Raw genomic sequence first — 9,201 nt, 5'->3', positions numbered from 1 at the left:
AAATTTCCTTTTTTTCAGGTATGGCATTCCTAAGAATTTCTGTCATTTTAATCACATCCACAGTTAGCAGGCAAAGTGAGAGAAAATTTAAAAATCTACAACGCCTCAATGTTTTTATTACCATTGCTTCATCCACATATTAACCGGGAATCACCAGAGCCAAGGAATATGAAATGTTTCCAATACCAGGATGGCATATTAACTTTCCTGCAAGATGCCAAACTAGTAAAATCAAAACAAGAAAGTTTCCAATGATTCCTTGAAATTTTCTTTCAAGACCTAATTCTCCGGCATCCAACACCCAAACAAGAATAATGAAGGCTGACCTTGCCAGCCAGCCATACATTCTTAAGAGAATCTTTATATGTGTATCAATACCTGTAAGGACAACATAACTTTGAAGTTTAAAGGACAATACTAAAATGTCTCAATACTGGAAAACGGAGGAAAATGGATACCCTTGAATCTAAGAGCCACTTGTACTGGCACTGAGACTGAGAGCAGCTCTTTGAAGTCTTCAGGAAAATATCAGCCTCCACCCAAAATAAAGTAAGTAAATCCTAAGCATCCTTTTCCAATATTTCTTCTCGAAACCCACATATAAATCGCGATGTGTCATCATTTGGTACGTTTTACAAGAGAAAATTCTCAAAAAAAAGTGAAAAATCTAAAAACGTAATTCCCTGTGTGCACACTTTTCCGACAAAACAGCCTAGCATTTCCTACGTGACTAATCTATTTTAAATTCCGTTCCTCTGTTCCTATGCAATCTAATATCATCTATTAAAAGTGCCAAAATATTTTTAAACAAGATCTGAGAATTTCCCTCGCAGCTCCTGATCTTTGCACTCCTGGAGTTTGCAGACGAGCCGACTGGTGGTGACAGGTTACCCGAGTCAACTCTTTCGGAGGAGAGTTTAAATTGACAGCTACCCCCCCCCCACCCAATTTTCCACGCCCGCCGCATCTCCAGGGGCGGGGGGGGGGGGGCACGTGCGAGTCGAGGGGTCCTATCACCTGCTGCAAACTTGGTCTGCGGGCCCGTCCGCGCACGTTCCGGCCCAAGCTCCGTGTCCCGGGGCCTTCGAGCCGGACCCAGGCCGCCGGGAGCGTCGTTTCAGGGCTCGGCCTTGCGACCCTGAGGCCCCCGGCCCGAGCCCGCGCACCTGAGACGCGACCCCGGCGAGCGAGCATCCCCGCGCGCCCGGCAGGTGTCCGCGAGCGCCTGCAGCGGGACGCGGCTTCCGCCCCCGGCGGCCTGGGGGGGCGGGGGGCTCTGGCCGCGGGCGCCCCGGGAGTCCGCCTGCCCAGGGCCCGCCGCCCGCCTCCGACCCCGCGCGCCCCGGCCCCGTGCGCCCCGCGCGCCCTCCCCGCGCCCCGGCCCCCCCCGGGTCGCCCACGCGCGCCGGGGCCGCCCCCTCCGGCCTGGACGCCGCCCCGCGCCCCGACCCTGGGCCCGCGAGCAGGTACGTACCCGGCCCGCGGCGCGGCTGCGGCGGCCTCGGCGGCCTCGGCCCGTCTCCCGGCGGCGCCGCTCAGCGCCAACTCCGGAGTGGCGGCCGCCCGCTCTCCCCGCTCCGGCGGCTGCGGCGGCCCCGACGCCCCCGCGCCATCGGGGGGAAGGGACGCTGGTGGGCGCGCTCTCCCGGCTCCCCGCCCCCGCCGCCGGCCCCGACGGCGCTCAGCTCGCCAACGCCGCGCCGGCCCGGCTCCCCAGCGCGGGCGGAGGCCGCGGCCCCTCCCCGCCCCCGCCCCTCCCCGCCCGCCCCCGCCGCGCCGCACCCCGCCCCCGCTCCCCTCCCCCGCTCCTCTCCCCCGCTCCTCCGGGCGCGCTACACCCCGCCCCCGCCCCCGCCCCCGCCCCGCTCCCCCCGCCGCCCCCCGTCCTCGCGGCGCGCGGCAGCCCTCCCCCTCCCCGCCCCCGCCCCCGCCCCCCTCCTCCCGCCGCACCCCGTCCCGCTCCTCCCGCCGCGCCGCACCCCTCCCCATCCCCCCGCCCCCGCCCCCGCCCCCCCCCGCGCTGTCACATCGGGAGATTCCGCTCTTGCTACATTCGCCGCTGCGGCTCCCGCCCACGCGCGGCCTAGTGACGCAGATCCCGGCGTGGGCCGCGGGGCGGGGGCGGGGGCGGGGGCGGGGGGGCCCGGGCTCGGCCCCTCGCCGCCGCCCCCGCCGCGGAATCCGGAGGGCGGCCCATCCCGCCGGCAGCTGGGAGGACCCGGGCGGGGGCGGGGAGGAGGGGAGGGGAGGGGAGGAGGGGGAGGAGGGGAGTGTGGAGGGATGGGGAGGAGGAGGAGGGGAGGCAGGAAAGGAGAGGGAGGGGAAGAGGGGGAGGGAGGGATGGGAAATAGGAGGAGGGAGAGGGAGGAGGAGGGGACGGAGGAGGAGGAGGGAGGGGGAGGGGGGCCGCCGCCTCGGGCCTGCTCTCCAGCCGCCTGCCGCCCCGGGAAGATTTGCAATTAAAAAAAAATCTCTCTCATGCAACTGGCGAGGTCCCCGAGGTCCCCGAGGTCCCCGAGCTGGTATTTCAGGAGCGGAGCCCGCCCGGCCCGGCCCTGCCCTGCCCCCAGGCCGCCGCGGAAGCGCGGGGCGCCCGGCTCGGGCCGGCGGGGGCGGAGGCGCCAGGTGCGGCCCTCGCGTGGGTCCCGGGCGCGCTGCGCGGGGGCGGCGGGGGCGGCAGGTGCGGGCCGCCCCACCCGCGGCCCCGGGGACCCCCGCGCAGCCGTTCGCGGGGACCCCCCGGCGGGGGGCGCCCCTTCCCACCCTCCCGCACCGCCTCCGCTCTGCAGAACAGGCCCGGGACCCGAACGCCCAGCTCCCGGGGCGCCGGGGCACGTCGGAGTTCCGTTTGCATGAACTTTTCTACCCAAAGGAAGTCTTGAAACCTCCATAAATGCACTTCAACTATTGCAAAAAAAAAAAAAAGAAAGAAAGAAAAAAAATCGGAAATTTGTTTTAGGATCTATTCTCTTTACAAAAATGGGAACATGAAAGCAGTCCCCCAATTTGAGCAACGTGCTCTGCAAGGACAGAACGCGTTTACTAAACCTGCAGCTACCGCCGGTGCAGGTAGGATCCCGTCTTCACGTACATCTAAAGATCCAGTTGTAGAGGAAGCGGGGCCGCGTCCTGGCCGGGCTCCCAGAGGGGCCTCCTCTGCTGCTGGCACACAAGGCCGCCTTTGAGATGGGAAAATTCTTCCCTACCACGTCTTTATGTTGTAGCACTGGATGGGATGATAACATCGAAAGAAAAAGACCTTATGAAAGTACTGGACTTTTTTTTTTTCTTTTTTTTTCAAAAACATGTTGAAAGAATGAGTAATACCACGACAGGGTATATATAATTAAACCTTTTTCCAGGGTGAGGGAAAGGTTCTGTATGAAGTCGTCGTGTTGATGTTATCAAGTGAATAAGCAACGCTTGCTTCCTCAAATCCTTCAACTGAAGAAATCACTACTGGAAGGTCGTCTTAGCCTAAGTGTCATGGTTTTTGCTGCTGTGGACCTTGTTCTGCTAAAGAGACCATCAACAAAGTATCATAGCATAAAGACCATTTCTTGGAAAGGTACAGGTTAACAGATTTTCGAGCAATTGAAATCTGCAAAGTTCCGATTTCTCTCTGAAATCTTGATGTTTTGCAAACATGTGTTGGTTCTGAGCAGCTAGGAAGAAAAATAACTTTCGTCCATAAATTTGTACAATTAGTGATTCACAAGTCGTGAAATGAGCAATCTTAACCTGGACTATTGAGTCTCCCAGTAGAATTGTTGTCAGAATTGGCCTGAAGGCCATTAAATCCTCTTCCTGAGCCTGTATTTGTTTGGCCAGTATTGAACGTAATGCTGAAAGGGAAATAAGTTAGGGCAGATATTTTTTCTTTTTTTCTGCCTTGTAACTAGATAGAGTAGTTCCATGGGGGACACATTTAACACCTCCAGTGAATGTCTTGAACCACAAATAGTACCAAATCCTATATATATTATGTTTTTCCTGTATGTATCTATGATAAATTTATAAATTAGCCATAGTAAGAGAGTAACAATAGCTCATGATAAAGTAGAACAATTATAATAATATACTATAATGAAAGATATGTGACTCTTTTTCTCAGAATATCCTATTGTGCTGTACTAACCCTTCTGATGGTGATGAGATGAAGTGAGGTGAATGTCTCGGCATTGCCACGGTGTTGGCCCACTATCGGCCTGATGATGCTATGTCAGAAGGAGGATCGTCTACTCCAGGATCCTGGGCTGCTCAAACCACGGAAAGTGAAATCTGGGACTACTGTATTTCTACAGTTAAACACTAAAGTCCCTTGTTTGTTTTCTGGGCACGTTTAGATAGTATATTCTTCCCACATTAAGAATGGTATTTTTGGCCCACTTTGCATTGCCTTAAACACACTGTGGTGCTGGGGGAAGTAGTGGGAGGAAGGAAAATGAAGAAAAGATAAATTTTTAAGCTTTTAGGCATCCAGTTTTCTCTGCAGTGTCTATACGACAGCACTACAGTCAGTATGGCTGCTCACGAGAATTGAGGTATTTGTCTGTATCTGAGACAATTCAGATAAAGAAGAAGCATGATTCTTATTTACCTCCTCACCACTTTTGTCCCCCATCCCACTCCAAAACCGGCTGCTACCTCCCACCCCCATTCCATGCCCTGGGCACACACAATTATTTCCCATTGTCAGGCCCTGGTGGTTTGTGAAGGGAAGACACTCCATCCCATAAAGTGACAATCACAGGTTCTGATTGTTCCATATTCCACTCCATCCTGTAAGTGTCCCTTATACATCTCTTGAATGTGGTACATACATGTGTGTCTAAGAGGACTTTAAAAATATTATTATTTAAAATAGTTTAGGGGCGCCCCGGTGGCTCAGTTGGCTGAATGTCTGTGTGCCTTCGGCTCCAGTCATGATCTCAGGGTCCTGAGATTGAGCCCCACATTGGATTCCCTGCTCAGTGGAAGTCTGCTTCTCCCTTTGCTTCTGCACCCCCCCTCCTCCCCTGGTGCTCTCTGTTGTGCTCTATCTCAAGTAAATAAAATCTTAAAAAAAAAAAAACTTCAGTGATTAGTACATTTGCAGAAATAAGGAGTTCTTTGGACAAAACCTTTTTCACACTGTGAAACTAAAAAGGGTTTTAGAAAAAAAAAGAAAGAAGAGAAAGAAAGAAGAGAAAGAAAGAAGAAAGAAAAGTAGAAATTTGATAGTGGTTCAGACATCTGAGTGAAAATTTCACTGTAAGAGCATTATTTATTACTTTTAGAAAGATTTCTTACTTTAAAAAGCCTCAGTGATTCAAAACAAAAGAATTCATAATAGATTTAAAATATTCTTAGAGGAGAGAAAGAATAACATTATGGCTTATGACCTACAAGATTTAAGATACAATGTAGTGCTGTCCTCCAGTTCTCCTATTATTGCCTCAGAACAATTCTATACTTAACGAATTTTCCACTCAATGTGGTGGTGGCCCTACAATTAACCGAGTCATGTGTAATATTCGTATTACCAGAAATGTAATTAAAATTACCTTTATTTTGCAATATGAAATTTAAAGCCTTGGATGTGTGTTGCAGACTAGATTTTTAAAGTGTATCGAGATTTGAATATTTTCAAATACCGAAATTATAAATAAGCTTCTTAAAGGTAAGCTAAGAAGAATATATTTAATAACTGATCATTTCAAGACTCATGACTAAAGCTACTTGCTCTTCTAAAAGAAAAATAGGCATATCTTCATACATTGCATTTTAAGACACTAGAATTTTAAGTTGTAAAGGCTCATGATAAAAAAAAGGCTCATGATGTTCACCTAATTCAACCTCTTGTGTATATTCAAAATAGTTCAAATACTTTGCAGAAATTCAACATACAACTAGTTTAGTTCTAATAGCTTATTTATAAGTTAATTATTTTAACTTGTACCGTCATCCCTAGTGGGGTGAAAAAAGGGGGGGGGGAATGAAATAGATTCCTGGCACAGAACTACAAATGCTTATAAAACGCAAGTGAAGATACAGAATTACAGACTTTGGTGGGGTGCATAGGATCTTGGAATTCATCTGACACAATTGACTTCTACAGGGGTGCCTGGGTGGCTCAGTTGGTTAGTCATCTGCCTTCCTCTGCCTTAGGCTCAGGTCATGATCCTGGGATCATGGGGGTCCTCAGATCTAGGGGGTCCTCGGAGCCCTGCTCAGAAGGGAGTCCGCTTCTTCCTTTCTTGTTAACCCCTCTCCTTGCTCATGTGCATTTCTTACAAATAAATAAAATCTTAAAAACAATTGATTTCTACAGATAACAACATTTACATTCTACGTTGCTAATATGAACAAAAGAAAAATACTAATATAATATTAAACAGTAAATATAACCATTTAATTGAATGAAGAGTAATTTTGGTTGTATTTTAAAATTTTGTGTTTATTTTTTTATTTTTTAAAGATCTTATTTATTTATTCATGGGAGACACAGAGAGAGAGAGAGAGGCAGAGACACAGGCAGAGGGAGAAGCAGGCTCCACGCAGGGAGCCCGACGTGGGACTCGATCCCAGGTCTCCAGGATCACACCCTGGGCCAAAGGCGGCGCTAAACTGCTGAGCCACTCGGGCTGCCCAAAAAATTGTGTTTAAAACAGAAGAGATTGTAAAGAAAATTTTGAAAAGCCTTTCGAAAGATAATTTCTGGATACTTTTGAAAGAACTGGGCCTGGTTTTGCTTCCTCCTTTGTCCTCTCTGGCGGCAGGGGTCACAACTCAGCTACTCTTTCTCTTCCCTTCCCGCCTCTCTCCTCCTCTGGCATCCAGCGTGCAGGACTTGTGTAGTTAGCCGTTCCCTAACACTGTCTGAGGCCTCACCAAGGCTCACTACCGCCCGCTTAGGCCCGGCTGTGATGAACTGAATGTTTGTGTCCCCCGCCCTCCGGATCATTGGTGGAAATGCTAATCCCCACTGTCAGGAAGTGGGTCTTGAGGGTAGAGTCCTCATCAGTGGGAACATCCTTATTCAAGAGACCCGAGAGAGTTCTCTTGCCCCTTCTAACACGTGAGGACATAGCGAGAAGATAGTATCTGTGAACCAGGAAGTGGTTCCTTACAAGACCCCAAATCATCTGTCAGGGCTCCTAGTTTGATCTTGGACTTCTGGATTGTGAAGAAATAAATGTCTGCTGTTCAAGCCACTCCGCGTGTGGCATTTCTGTTACGGCAGCCTGAATGAACCAAGACCCTGGCCACTGATGATTCTCAGCCACTACACAAGGCAGAGGGTGGAGAGTAGGTGAAAAATACTCTGCTCGCTCTATCTGGAATTTATCCAGATCGTCTTCCATTTGCACACCTTCCTCTGGGCTTTCTTGCTCCTCACAGTCCCATGTTTGGCTTTTGTTCTCTACGCAGTTGGCTAAAATTGACAGCAAGTCTATGCTCACTCTCCCTCTTTCAGATTTTATTTATCTCTTTGACAAAGAGAGTGTGTGTGAGACAGAGAGGGCATGAGCAGGGGTTAGGGATAGAGGGAGAAGCAACAACCCCCCACCCCCCACCCCCACCCCCACCTCCACCCCCACCCCCGGCTAAGCAAGGAGCGTGATCCAGGACTCGATCCCAGAACCCTGGGATCATAATCTGAGCCGAAGGCCAACGCTCTGCCAACTGAGCCACCAACGCGCCCCACGCTCCCGCCTTTCTCTGAGCTTCTCTCCTCCTGCAGGCCCAGGCCCACCGGCTGGAGCACTGCTGTGGAGCCTGACACGGGAAGGTGGATGACAGATTCCGTTTTTCTCCTTGCCGAAAGTGTGTGACTTGTCAGCCAAGGTGCGTGGCTTTTTCTAGCACATAAAAGGAGAAAGAGAATAGAAATAGCCTGTCAAGGTAGAGAGCCCTTCTTGAATAAATGAGTTGGAAAAAAATAGAGGGAGAGGAAGAGACGAAAAGAGTAAATGTGCCCTTAGGAGAAGCTGACTACAGCGGACATAACTATTCTGAGAGAAGTAGAGACAACGGACAAAGAAAAACTCCCCAAGCACGCGGCTCTCCCGAAGAGGCAAAATGAAGAGACAGAGAAGAGATCGTCGTAACGTGAATTCCACCGACGTGTGCTCTTGGCCTGGGACAAGTGGCAGGAATGGGATGGAGAGTTTGGGATAGACCCTCGGGAAGAAGGGACGGGGACACAGTGGCTCTCCTGCTCTCTTGGCTTGAAGAGGGCCTCGTGTCACCTTTCAGTTGGATTGGGAGAGGGGGCGGGCGTTATCAGGTATGTATCTGAAGCAGGAAAGAAAAGCAGAACAGGTTCAAAAAATATCCACCATGCGCTATTCAAACGTCAGTAAATTGAACGTGTGAACGAGTGGGGCTACTTGTCACAACAGATTCTCAACACTAACTGCCTTGTAGGAGCAGACACTTTGAAAGGGCAATGCGGGTATTGAACACCGAGAGATTTAAAGCTATTGATATAAAAGTAAGTCACACGTGGTTCTGTACACATGTAATTTTCACAGCTTTATAGCGTGAATTGTATTGTTGTGCACACCCAGATTCCTACGTTGTGACCATCAGCTTGCCCGGAATTGGCAATAATTCAGGGTCATCAAAAAATAAGGAATTCCTCATTTTCTATCTATTGCTGTTTTTTTTTTTTTTCATTTCCTACTGAAACAACATCTCTAATAGTGACAACGTGAGAGCTGTTCCCAGCTATAAAATATACTCTTTAAATAGAGTTTTCCATATCATCCTGCTCTTGGTAAGGTTAACAGTTCTTACGCAGATTTCTGGTAAAAAGGTAAACAACTTTTTAGAAGGGCGATTTAGCAAAATCGAACCAATAGTTTCAAAGTGTTCTTTTTATTTGATCAAACAGATTCACTTCTAGGATATTATCCTAAGTTTATAAACACTTAAGAAGGGATACCTGAGGGGCTCTGTGGTTGAGCATCTGCCTTTGGCTCAGGGTGTGACCCCAGGGTCACGGGACCAAGTCCCGCATCAGGCTCCCCGCAGGGAGCCTGCCTCCCCTCTGCCTGTATCTATGCCTCTCTCTGTGTCTGTCATGAAGGAATAAATAAAATCTTAAAAAACAAAACACTTGAGGGGATATTTATCACAACATTTTTGTAGATTTGAAAAGCAAAATAATGGATCAGTTAAGTGGTATCACATCAATATGGTGGGAAATATTCA

The 9,201-nt window shown here is 49.8% G+C and overlaps 1 long non-coding RNA gene across 1 annotated transcript; it reads left to right on the top strand.

Moving 5' to 3' along the window:
• Positions 1-2,774: 2,774 nt before the first annotated feature.
• LOC119867914 lies at positions 2,775-4,445 on the top strand. The gene is made up of 2 exons (XR_005385079.1): positions 2,775-3,568; positions 4,115-4,445. It is a non-coding gene; the product is annotated as an uncharacterized LOC119867914 (long non-coding RNA).
• Positions 4,446-9,201: the final 4,756 nt, after the last annotated feature.

Source organism: Canis lupus, chromosome 37 (genome assembly GCF_011100685.1).
Source record: "Canis lupus familiaris isolate Mischka breed German Shepherd chromosome 37, alternate assembly UU_Cfam_GSD_1.0, whole genome shotgun sequence".
In the NCBI taxonomy this organism is placed as follows: Eukaryota; Metazoa; Chordata; class Mammalia; order Carnivora; family Canidae; genus Canis; species Canis lupus.
The sequence above is the reverse complement of the archived record's forward strand: the minus strand, read 5'-3'. Positions and strand labels throughout refer to the sequence as shown.